Source organism: Peromyscus californicus, unplaced genomic scaffold (assembly GCF_007827085.1).
Source record: "Peromyscus californicus insignis strain IS unplaced genomic scaffold, ASM782708v3 Scaffold_15__1_contigs__length_86483966, whole genome shotgun sequence".
Classification (NCBI taxonomy): Eukaryota; Metazoa; Chordata; class Mammalia; order Rodentia; family Cricetidae; genus Peromyscus; species Peromyscus californicus.
This window is the reverse complement of record NW_026294447.1, coordinates 48,623,949-48,636,419: the sequence shown is the minus strand read 5'-3', so window position 1 is coordinate 48,636,419 and position 12,471 is coordinate 48,623,949. Positions and strand designations below refer to the sequence as shown.

Here is a 12,471-nt window from a genome sequence, read left to right as displayed (position 1 = left end):
ATATGTGGACTGTAAGTGTGTATGCATGTACATATGAATGATTTCAGTCACAGAACAGCTCACGTATAGCTCTCTTGGGTTTAGAAACATAACACCCATTTCTTTTGTGGCTGAGGCCCCCTGGGTAGCCCTGCCTGATTGCATTTCCATTCCTCTGTCTCAGAGCCAAACCGTACTTTGAACTTTTTACAGCCACTCATGTGTGCCTTTATGTTTTATGACAAAACGTGTGCATCTTAAATAATATGTGTTATCGTGTCACTTAGTTTTAACTTAGTAAGTGTACATTGATTTTTCGCTTATACCTTTAGGACTTTATCTTCATCAACATATGCATCTTTCTTTCATTCTTTCTGATTAATAGTGTTGTTTTGGGACTCGTGAGAGCACAATAGCCAGCAGCCTCCTTTACCCTCCCCCGTCAAGTAAGAAATAGAGGCCAGGAGCAGATGAAACATCCATTTTATTGGCGAGCGCATTCTGTTAGAGGGCTGGGCTTGCGAAAGTGCAGCTCCGATTGAGATTCCCTCTGCAGTGGCAGGCTGTGTGTGCCCAGGACTCCCCTCAGGAAGGCCTGCCCTGCTGGCACGTCGTCTGTGCCTCTACCTGCTCTAAGGATGCTTCTGGGGAAAAGAAAGGGAGACCAATTAAGAGAGTCCCTTGTTCAGGAGGAGTGAGTCAAGAGGCAGAGAGGTGGGCAGCAACGTCTTCAAAAGACATCCTCCTACACAGACGTACGAAAACAAGGGAAGGAAAGTTTCCCCAGTGTACCGTAATCTACATTTTTTCCTTCTATCAGAGGAATTGTTTCTTGCTACAAGCCCTGTTGCAGTAACTGTCCTGATAAGTTTCTCCTTGTTCTCACATGATAGAGAGTCTTCGGGTTGTGTATTTGGGCGTGGAAGGCAGAGTCATAGCCTGTGCGCATCAACGTCTCGACTCGTTTCCCAAGTGGCTGTGCCAGTTCACATTCCCATCAACAGTACGGTGGGTGCTCTTACCTCCTCCTCACCAGCACTTGTTACTGAGTGTGTTTACCACTCTCGTGTATGTGAAGGGACATTCTTATTGTAACACTGTAATTTTAATTTTCCTTGCTACCAGTAAAATTTATCATGTCTCCTGTCATGACTGGCCTCAACTCACTGTTATTGCCCAGGATGCTCCTGATCCTCTTGCTTCCCATGTACTGAGCTTGTAGGAATGGACTGCCACACCCAGCATGGGCTATATATTTTATATTGGTTTGTAGAGATTCTCTGTGTGTTCTGGGTGGTAATTTTTTTTTTTAATTTTTGAGGAGCATAAGTTATCAGTTGTTGGTGTCCTGACTCACGTTTTGAGAGAGGGAGAATGCCTTTTGATATTTATCTAAGATATGTACTTTTCTAGACATGTCAGAGAGAACCTGGGGAAAAGAGAGGAAGCACAAGACTATTTGACATCTTCAGACTCTAGGATTACGTGAAGTGTGTGTAGTACCACTTGAATATACCAACAGAAGCCACCTTAGGATTTTCTGCGTGGTGAAGGACTTACCTTATCTTTGAACAATTACTGATCATTTCCCCTACGTTAGCCCATTTGAGCAATGCTTCTGCAAGCTCTACACCAAGTTCATATTCTTTTACGTTACAGGATTTATGTCTTGATACCTAACTGATAGTTTCTGTCTTAATAATATTTCATGAAAAGGCTGATTCACAGAATACTTCCAACCAAAAAGCAAATCTGTCTGCTCTTTGGGCACCATGCAACACACCTTTTCCCAGTTAACCAGTCCCATGGCAGTACTGTGCTGTGATCTGTTGGAATATGGATTGACCCACACAGGTTCTTCACTGAAAGCTGTTCTTCAGTGCGGGGTTGTTTAGGTGGTGGGACCATGAAGAGGTGGGCCTAATGGAAGCTGGTCAAACCACGGAGGCATCACTCTCATGAATGAATTAATGCTGTTCTTTTAAAATGGATTGGGTCTCACAGATGTGAATTCATTCCTGAAAGAGCAGGTTGTTTTAGGCTGGCCTCTTCTGCCTGTAGCTATTTCCCTTTCTGATTTGTCATGTTATAATGCCACCAGGCATCCCTCACTAGGATGCCAGTGCCATGCTGTTTGGACCCTGTATCCACTTGAACCATGAACCAGATAAACCTCTTAGTAAGTTCCCTGGCCTCACACATTTTGTTACAGCAGCTCTAAGTGAAGCAAGGCATGCTGTACTTCATTCTCTCCTCAGAGCTTGTGAACATTATCATATCTAAGTCCACTTCAGCACTGAGCTGCATGTGATGGGATTTATAGGAGGAGACTGTGTCACAATTTTACTAATTCTTCTTAAGACTTTTCATTTAGATTCATAGACCTTCACCAATAAAAAGAACCTTAAAGAACATGCTATAATACCTCTTATTTTATGCGTGTGAGATTAAATGATCCATTGGAGATCACATGTATTCTAATTTGCTTTCTATGACTGTGATAAAGACCATGACCAAAAGTGACTTTGGAAGAAAGGGCTTATTTGGCTTACATATCCTGATCACAGTCCATCATTCAGGAAAGTCGAGGCAGGGCAGGAACCTGGAGGCAGGAACTGAACCAGAGACCACAGAGGAATGCTGCTTGCTCAGCTTGTTTTCTTATGCCACCCAGGACCAGAGAGGATGGCCCTTCCACATCAACCATTAATCAAGAAAATGCTCCCCCATACATGCCCATAGGCAATTTGATAGAGAAAATTCTTCAGTTGAGAACCCTCTACCCAGATATGTCTAGGTTTGTGTTAAGTTGACAGAAACTAAACCACAAAACATACTTTGAAGGATTAGGACACAAGTGTCCCTCAGCCTCCAACACACAATGTATTTTCCATTGTAATAGATCTCAGAATCATTGTTTAATTCTCTCTCCTTAAAGTTGGGGTAAATTACTGTAGTTAGATTATTTTTTACTGGTAGCTTTGAGTGCATTTGGCATTTGGTTTATGGAATGATTTTGTTCTTAGTACTAAAGGAACTGTTTATGATACTTTCCTAAATTAGCATTATGGAAATAATGTATACTGCCTCCCTTCTTTATGTTCAACTGCATTTACATGCTAGTCTTTCCAACAGGTTGTATAAATAAGTTAAATGTTATGATAAATTATTCCAAAGTGGCACACTAACAGTTTGCATACATTAAAACTATGGTGCAACACTTTGAATCAGATTGCAACTACATGTAAATTTATAAATGTGTGTGGTTAATTTTTAAATATAATGTTCCACACATGACTGTTTGTATTTAAGTGAGTGAAGTTAACAATAAAATTAGCATATTTAACCCAGGAACTAAAATAAGAAGACTATTAACTCACATATACCCGCATACTCCTCCATCCTGTCTCCTGCCTTCCTGCACAGAAACCACTCCCCTGAACTGAATATTTATTACTCCTGTGATGGCAACCATGTATACATTATTGTACACATATACCTGTGTATTTTCCTGATGTTTAACCTTCCTGGTTTTAAAACTTTATTAAAAGAACAAACATATGTGATCTTGTCAGCTGCCCCTTTTTTCACTCGATGTTCCCAGTGTTTATCTTCGTTTTATATATAATTTAACCATTTTAAATTTATTTAGCACCTCAACATATAAATGTATCACCATTTATCTTTTCTTAGGTTGATAGATATTTAGTATTTTCTTCCAGTTTTGTTTGCTTGTGCAAGAACCAATAATACTATGTGAATATCTCATCCTGGTACATACCTGCAAGCATCACTGTTAGATGTATACTTAGGAGTAAACTGTTGTGTTGTGAGTTATGTAAGTGTTTGCTCAGCTATTACAACAGCAAATGCCATTTCCAGTCATTGACACCCAGTCTGCACTTCCACCAGTAGCTTTTGCGATTCTGCCGACCCACACCCTCTCAGTGTCCTCAGAACTCCCTGTTCTTTCCCATCAAGTGGGTGTCCGATCTCAGGTGGGCTTGATTTGCTTTCCCTGAGCCATGGCATTCTCTCTCGTAGCTCCTCATGCTTACGGATCTCTCCTATGGAAGAACCTAGCCACAGCCCTTATTTATTGGCTTTCTGTGGACATGAACATGTTATGTATGTATAGAAAAAGCATTTACATACATCCGTGCTGCAGATTGTTTTTGCTTAGTGGATATCTTCTCCTAGTTCCTGGCTTGTCTTTCCACCATCTTCAGAAATCCTTTGAGATATAAGTAAAAGTATGGCTGAATGTCTGAATCTGTCCCATGGGTGGAATGCTATGGTTTTTTTTAGACGCCAGGGAGATGTTACCTATATTTTTAATAAAATTTAAAATTTTGGTCTTAACTGTTCTAGGATTGGTTTCAGATTATATAGGAATCTGACTTTACTTTTTCCCATGTGAATGACCAATGTTTTCCATTCTTTTTATTGAGAAAACAGACCGTCCGCCTTTTGTCTTCTGCCTCTGTCCCCGTGTTTTCTGCTCTGTTCCACTTGTCATTTAATTTCTCCCTGGGCCAATGTCACTGTCCCGATAGGATCTTCCTGTCAGTGTGGCAAGTCCCCCTCCTTCGTTTCCCACTAGCGGTTTGTTGGTTACTTCCAGTTCTTTGCATTTCCACATAAACTCGAGACAACTTGTGAAGAACTCAAAAGACAAGGCCCCGAGTCCACAGTCAGTCCCTATCGTTGGGTGGGGATAGACCCTAAAACCTGATTCACATTTTCATTACTATTGCATTGCTAATCGACTTCTAGAGAATCGGCATCTTAGTGATGCTGTCTTCCTCTCATCAGTTGGCATGTTGTCCATTTAATTTGGTGTCATAAAGCCCTCTGAGATGCCTTTACAGTTGGCCCCGCCCCCCAACAAGCTCCATCATCTTCACAGTCTATGTGACTTTCACATACAGTTTTCCCTATGTGCCAGCCACGTTCTCCTCTTTTACATCCAGTCGTTACAGCAAGCTAGTTGGGAGGATCCATTGTTATTAGACACCACATATAGGAAACTGAGGTACAGAAAGGCTAATTGACTCACTGGAAGTCAAACAATTAGGAAGCAGCAGAAGCAGGATTTTAACCCAAGGTGCCTAGGAATTGAGTCCGTGCTTTTAGTCGTAACTCATTCAGGACAGGATTTTCCTCCTTTTGTTGGCTTTAATTCCTACATGTTATATTTTGGTTGTTGTAAAATGGTAGCATTTAGAAATTAATGCTTTTAAAGTTACTTGTAATTTTACATAAAAGTAAAATTGATTTTGTATATTGATCTTATATCTAACAGCCTTGTTAGTTTACCTGTAGAGCACTGGAATTATTTCTGCAAATATAATGTCAGTATAAAATAGTAACTATTTTCTTTCTCGAAAATGTTTATTTTTTATTTTATGTATATGGCTATTTTGTCTGCATGTGTGTCTGTGTGCCACATGCCTGTGGTGCCCAAAGAGGCCGGAAGAGGGAGTCACATTCCCTGGAAATGGAGTTGCAAAGTATTGTGAACTGCCACATGGGTGCTGGGAGTGGAACCTGAGTCCTCTGGAAGAGCAGCCAGTGCTCATAACTGCTGAGCCATCTTTCCAGCCCCACTAGTAACTATTTTCGTTCTTCATTCCTAATCCTTATGTTTTAAATTTCTTTTTTCTTGACTTATTGCACTGTCTAGACCAATGGTTCTTAACCTGTGGGTCATGACCCCTTTGGGGGTTGCATATCAGATATTTTATATATCAGATATACTGCATATCACATATTTACCTTATGATTCATAACAGTAGCAAAATTACATTTATGAAGAAGCAACCACAACATGAGGAACTATATTAAATGGTTGCAGCACCGGGAAGGTTGAGAACCGCTGGTCTAGACCTATCAGTGATAGTAATGTCTTGTTCTGAAACCTGGAGAAAGGTTTAAACATTTTCTCATTTAATTTCATCATAGCTATAGATATGTCAAAAAAGTTATCTGTGGCCAGAAGATAATGTGTCTCTATGAGGGGTAAAGACAATTGCTACAAAGTCTAACCTGAGTTCAATCCTCAGGACCCATTTGGGAGAAGAGAACCAACTCCTAACTTATCCTCTGACCTCCACACTCAAATGGTGGCACAAACATACATGCACATAGAGTCTGAGATACTGTGAAGGAAATTAGTTTTAAAAAAAATAGCAGAAAATTATGCATTTTAAGAGCAAACAGTTTCCGGTTTTATGTGCTTACAATTCAAAAGTTATAAAATTTTCAAGATAATATTTTATATCAAAATAAAAGTTTCATAAAATAAAGAGGAGAATTCACTAATTCACTGTATATGAGGCCATTATAACCCTTTTACCAAAACAAACAAGAACAAAAAAGAAAGAAAATTATGGCTCCATCTTGATGACTGACAGACATGCATGCACAAATACATACACACACACACACACACACACACACACACACACACACACACACACATCCTAAGTAAATAGTAATAGAATAAGTATTACTAAATATAAAAATTTAATAGTATGACCAATTAGATTTTTATAGAAAAACTTAAATGGTGAAATGATATTAATGAATTGATGTTAACAGATTAAAGAAAAGATATCTCAACAGATATAGAAAAAGCAAATAACAAAGTTTAATGCTTTCTCTTGGTTAAAATGCTGATTGCTAGACTAGATGAAACTTAATTTTTGGATCATTTTAATAAAATGAATGACAACACAGAAAATTTTTTATTTTGTGTGTGTGTGTGTGTGTGTGTATGTGTGTGTATACATGTGTAGCTTTAAACTTAGTGTCCTTCTGTCCCTGCATTCCAAGTGTGGAGATTATAGGTCTTCAGCACTGTCAGATTCAGCAGTGTTTTTAAGAGAATTAAAAGTACAAAGGTTTTTTTTACTAACGTCACATTTTGTGATTTCTTCATCCTTAAGTATTTGAAGCTATTTGTTTTTATATGTAGAAATTCTACGTGAAGTCTACTTTGGTCTGTTTCTTCTGTGTAGCTGAAGTTTTCTCCAGTCCCACCCAGGCCCGCAGCCGCTCAGACCCAAATAAACACACAGAGACTTATATTAATTACTAACTGTATGGCCTAATGGCTCAGGCTTCTTGCTAGCTAGATCTTACATCTTAAATTAACCTGTTTCTATAAATCTATACCGTGGCTTGTGGCTTACCTGTATCTTTACATCTTGCTTCTCCTGGCAAGTCACTTAGGGAGATTTCCAAGGGCTCAGGATGAAGGACTCCCCTCAGAGTGACTCATTTCGCACGATGAGTGGGAAGACTATCAGAACAGCACCGTGCTAACACAGGTGCACAGGCAGTGTGGGTGCCCTTAGGTTTGCTTGGGTTCTGAGTACCAGCTTCACAAGGTCACCCAACACCTCTTCCTAGGGATGAGCCAACTTGTTTTAGAGGAGTTTCCTTACTCTCCTCAGCAACAAGGAAACTTTCATGTAACCCTTTAGGTTTCAGTTTAATGTGGGAAATCTGTACTACAAAATACTCCATGTAGGCCAGTCCTGGATCTGAACCAAACCAAAGCTCACACCCATGGTATAGGCCAGTGCACAAATGCTACAGGCCAGTGCCTCCAGTGCAGAATGCTAACCCTTTTGGGATCCATCTGCTCTGAGAATTTGGCCCAGTCATGCTTACTGTGTTTTGACTCCTAGGGCTTTTAAGTGCTTTTGATTGAGTGTCTTAGCCTGAAGTTTTTGGGGTTTTTTTCAGTGAGAGAATTTATCTGAATATCCAAAACCAGAAAGCCACACAATTATTACTTTTTCACCATTGCTTTTTTTTTTCAAAAATTCTAATTTTCAAATACTGATATGAGCAGACTAATCTTTTCCAATTTTCAATATATCTAATAGTCCTTTACACTAAGAGCTGTAGAAAATATGTTAAATTGAGGATGCATTTCTGAAGTTCAATAACTCTGGATTTTACTTGAGTTGTACTTTTTATTGCTATTTGAAGGATCTGAAGAAAAACAAATAGTTTTGTCCATTTAGTGTGCTTACGTTGCATATTATTTAGAAGATGTAAGCTAAATCTTTATTTCTATAAAATAAAAGCAGAATAGTAGGAAATATAACTTAGTGAGTGTGTCATTGGACTGCATTGCCATTGCTGTTTCTTATAAATGACATGTGCCATCATGGAATGTTTGTGTCATCAAGTTATACATAAGAACCACCTCCTGTGACTTAGGTAACACTTTATGTAACTACTGTTATAGCCAATGCAAAGTAGTTGATTTTCTGTGTCCAGGTGGATTGATGGGTTTCCCAAACCACCAACTCTTGATGATTAGTTAGGAGGATTCCCAGGACCTAGCACATGATCGTCCTCATGATCTACTGTAGTCCAAGGATACCACCCACGGTCAGCAGAGGGAAGGAAGGGTTCATGGGGTAGAGGCCGCTTAGTTCCCTAGCATCAAGTTATGATAACATTCTGGCATGTTGCTAAGAGCAGCTCACTGGAGACTCAGTGCCCAGGGTTTGTATTATGGGCCACCCTGAAGGAATTGTATGTCTAGTAGCATGTACCACTATTCTAGCCTCCCAGAAGAAAAGGAAGGCTTCAACACAGACCCAGTTTGCACAGACTGTAAAAGGCATTGTGACCCACTCTTATGAGTGAGTGGTGGGAAACCTCCCTAAAAGCCAAATTCCCAGATGTCATTCAAAGCCATTCTTGTGAGCAGGGTACTAGTAGGGCCTAGTAGACATCCCTTGTACACATGGATAAGGGGTAAACCTTTTTATAATTGAAAATAGATTTTTTTCATATAATATATTCTGAATATGGTTCCCCTCCCCCATCTCCTCCCAGATCTTCCCCAATTCCCCACTCACCCAAGTCCACACCTTTTCTTTTTTTTCCTCTCATAGCAAACAAGTAGGCATCCGTGATGATGATGATGATGATGATGATGATGATGATGTAAAATAAAAACAAACCACAAAGAAGGCTAAAGTTCCCAAAGCCTGGGCCACATGCCAAGCACTGGTCAGGCCCTTTACTTTTCTTTAGTCTTCAAGACAGCCAAATCATAAATGAGCTGAGGCCCAGAGAGACTGAAAAACGCAGCCAAGGTTTGACAACTAACAAAAAGTAAAACAGGATTAAAACTCAGTCTGGCTTCAGAACCCGTTATTTTATCAAATGCTTTATTGGTTTTGTAAAGAATTATTTTCAAGTTGTCTCACCTCGTGGATAATATGCTTTATACATTTGTACAAAAAATGATTAGCGAAAATTGACTTCCTTTAGCCTCTTTTAATCTTCGGTGTTGTTTCATGGCTATTAATTTTCAGATTTGGAAAATCATCCTCATTATCCTATGCAAACGCTGCCTGATCTCAGAGGCTTTTCTCAGCCTTCGTGTTTCTAGGTTAGAGAGTCAGCGTTTGTTTTCCTACAAAATAGTTGTCTGATCTGTATTTCCTTCTGGTTTTTCTCTGAAATATAACCAATGCAGCCCTTATAATTGCACAGAGAGGCTATTCTGGCACCATGGTTTATCACAAGAAGATAAAATCTGCTATCTTTATATATTTAGGCTACTGAATCAAAAATGCCATAAACTGGGATAAGGATGTAGCTCAGTTGATAGAGTGCTTGCTCTGTATGCACAAAGCCCCAAGTTCGATCCCCAGCACCTCGTAAAAATGAGCAGGGTGACTCATCCCTGTAATCCCACCACTCAGAGACTGGGAGTTCAAGGTCACCCTTGGCCACACAGTGAATTTGAGGCTATGCTGGCGTATATGAGACCAGGTCTCAAAAATAGCCCCCCAACATTTGCCGTAAACTGAGTAGTATATCAACAACAGAAGTTGCTTTTTCACCCTCTGAAGGCTACAGATAAGAACAAGAGTCTGCAATTCCTGGACCTACAGAAGGCCCACCTTTCAGCATAGGGCCTTACTTGGATGAAGGAGAGAACTCTGCTGTCTGTAGCCCCTTCTGGGCACTCAGAAGCCCATTGACCTAATGGCCTCTCAAAGGTCTACCTTCCTTCAATGCTGTCGCTCCAATGGTCAGCTTTCATAGTAGGACTTTTGGAGAGAGATGAACATTTAGTCCCCAGCTTGAGCATTTTCTAATTCATTTCCTTCCTTGCAATTCTAATTTTGCATTGGTTGAGTCTTTTACCCCACTGTATAGGACAGTGACTTCAGTGAGTCTAGTGTTTCATGTTCCCACACCATCTGGGATGTACCTTCTAAGGAGAAGCTCGCCGCTCCATGAATGTTTGGGTCTTTTTTCTCCCATTGAAGTGAAAGGATCCACTCTGTAGTGTATCCATTCCCAAGAAATACATTATGGCTTCAAGAAAAGTTGGAGCATTAACACATGTGCTGAAATATGATACAGATGTTTAATGTCTTGCAGTAATAATATTTTACCATTCATAGTCACCTGCTTTTTTGATCCCTGCCTGTTTGCTTTCTTTATTCCCTAACACCTGTTCCAATGGATCTATTTACAGTCTGTTGTCTTTTCTAAATGGTGGGTGCATATGTTAGAGAAGACTGATTTTTTTTTCTGATGACTTTCAGTAGATTCCTTAAGGATTCCTTGCTATTTTATTATTTTCCTTTCCTTTTTCTTTCGCTTCCGTAAAATACCTGAGTACTAATTTTACTTAGCTACTCCATACTGTGTGGCCTTAAGTAGAAAAAGTTGTTTCTGGTTTTAACTTTTAAAAATTCTCAAATGTCAAGCTAGTGCAAGGTGGTGAATGTCCCCCTACCTATGTAGGCTTAGAGAGCTTGTGTATATATTGTGTACTTGTGATGTACATGTTGTGTGTGTCTAGGTGAGACATGTCTGCCTTTTATTCCCTTAGGATGTCTGCACTTGTAGTTTCCTAGGTACGCAGGCTGTCACCTTCCCCGTCCAGTGCCTTCACCCCGACTCCTACCCCCAGCAGTTCTCTGCTGCCCAGTTTTCTGTCATCGGTCACACTCACCCATGCTAGAGAGGCTCTTTTGCTTTGTTGTCTGCCTCTCATTCTTGACTATGAAGATGCACGGGAGGAGCACACTTACCTGCTTTCTAGTGATGGCCCCTGAGTGCCCCAGTTAGCAAAAAATACACCGGCATTTAGTTATTGTTGAGTTAATGACTTAAGATGCAGAAAAACAGGCTGGTTGATGTTAGAAAGGAGATTTGATGTTTATTCATTTGAGTTGATGAGATTTTCCTGGATTGAGACTAGAAAGGAGTAAACTGATCTCCACACAAGTTTATAAATCCTTGTCTTCTTTTTGGACTCCTTTTCCTCTTTGCACAGAAAATATGTGGTTCTTATTGTCATAGTTATCCATCTTATAGATGTTTTAGTGTTTCTGTGCTAGTCTTCATTCACATACTCCATTGTCTTCTTTGGTGTGTATTCAGGTGTGACGTATATGGTACTGCTTTGTATAAAATGGAACCTTGTCTTTTCTCACTCGGTATTCCATTTTGAGATTCTTCCATAGGCATACATGTAGTTCTTATAGTCCGTTCCTTTTCACTGCTGTAAACAGCTTCACTGGATGGTAATTCCATGTCTATTTAGTTTCCTGGGACGGTGGATTCAGTCATTCAGCAGAGTGCTCCTGCCCTGGCAGTAAGCGTTCTGTGTAAGACTTCAGCTTGGGTGATGTGTCACAGTCTTCCACCTTGGGACACTCACAGACAACGGGGAGTATTTATAAGAGCACATTTATGTGGTAGGCAGATTGCTTTTGGCTGATGGAACCCTGCCTGCCTGCATACCTGTTTGTCTGTCTGTCCAAGATGCTGGAGTGGAGAGTCTAGCCACACTTAAGCCAGCATTGGCTTAGGTCTGGGAGCTGTGCCTGGGAACAGCAGTCTTTGTATTCCCTGGGAAGGAGTCTTATACATTGTGTACTTCCACAGGTATTTTTACATGGATAACTAAAACTTTTCAAAGTAGGTTTAAATATACTTTCAGTATAGTACAAATACTGACCTTTAAAATGAAGTATCAAGTTTTATGTTTATCTAGTGGAATCCAAACACCATAGTGATTTAATACTCTTAATTTTTCTTGGAAAATGTAGGAAAGCTCTAAGTTTTATATTCTTAGTTGAACTCACATTTCTATTTTTCTTCTCATATTAAATTTTATTCTCCTGTAATTTTTAAAACAATTTTAGGTTTTTAGGGCCATTATTTTGGAATTAAGTTTATGAGGTTTAATTTGCATATGATGGGAGTCTCCATTAGTAGGTGTTAAATACTGTGTGGATTTGCCGGGCGGTGGTGGCGCACGCCTTTAATCCCAGCACTTGGGAGGCAGAGGCAGGCGGATCTCTGTGAGTTCAAGGCCAGCCTGGTCTCCAAAGCGAGTTCCAGGAAAGGCAGAGAAACCCTGTCTCGAAAAAGCCAAAAAAAAAAATACTGTGTGGGTTTGACAGATGGATCTAGTTGTGTAACCAG

At 39.9% G+C, this 12,471-nt stretch overlaps 1 protein-coding gene across 1 annotated transcript in view; it reads left to right on the top strand.

Moving 5' to 3' along the window:
- Efcab11 (EF-hand calcium binding domain 11) overlaps positions 1-12,471 on the top strand; it is a 160,317-nt gene that overhangs the window by 65,857 nt on the left and 81,989 nt on the right. The window lies entirely within an intron of this gene.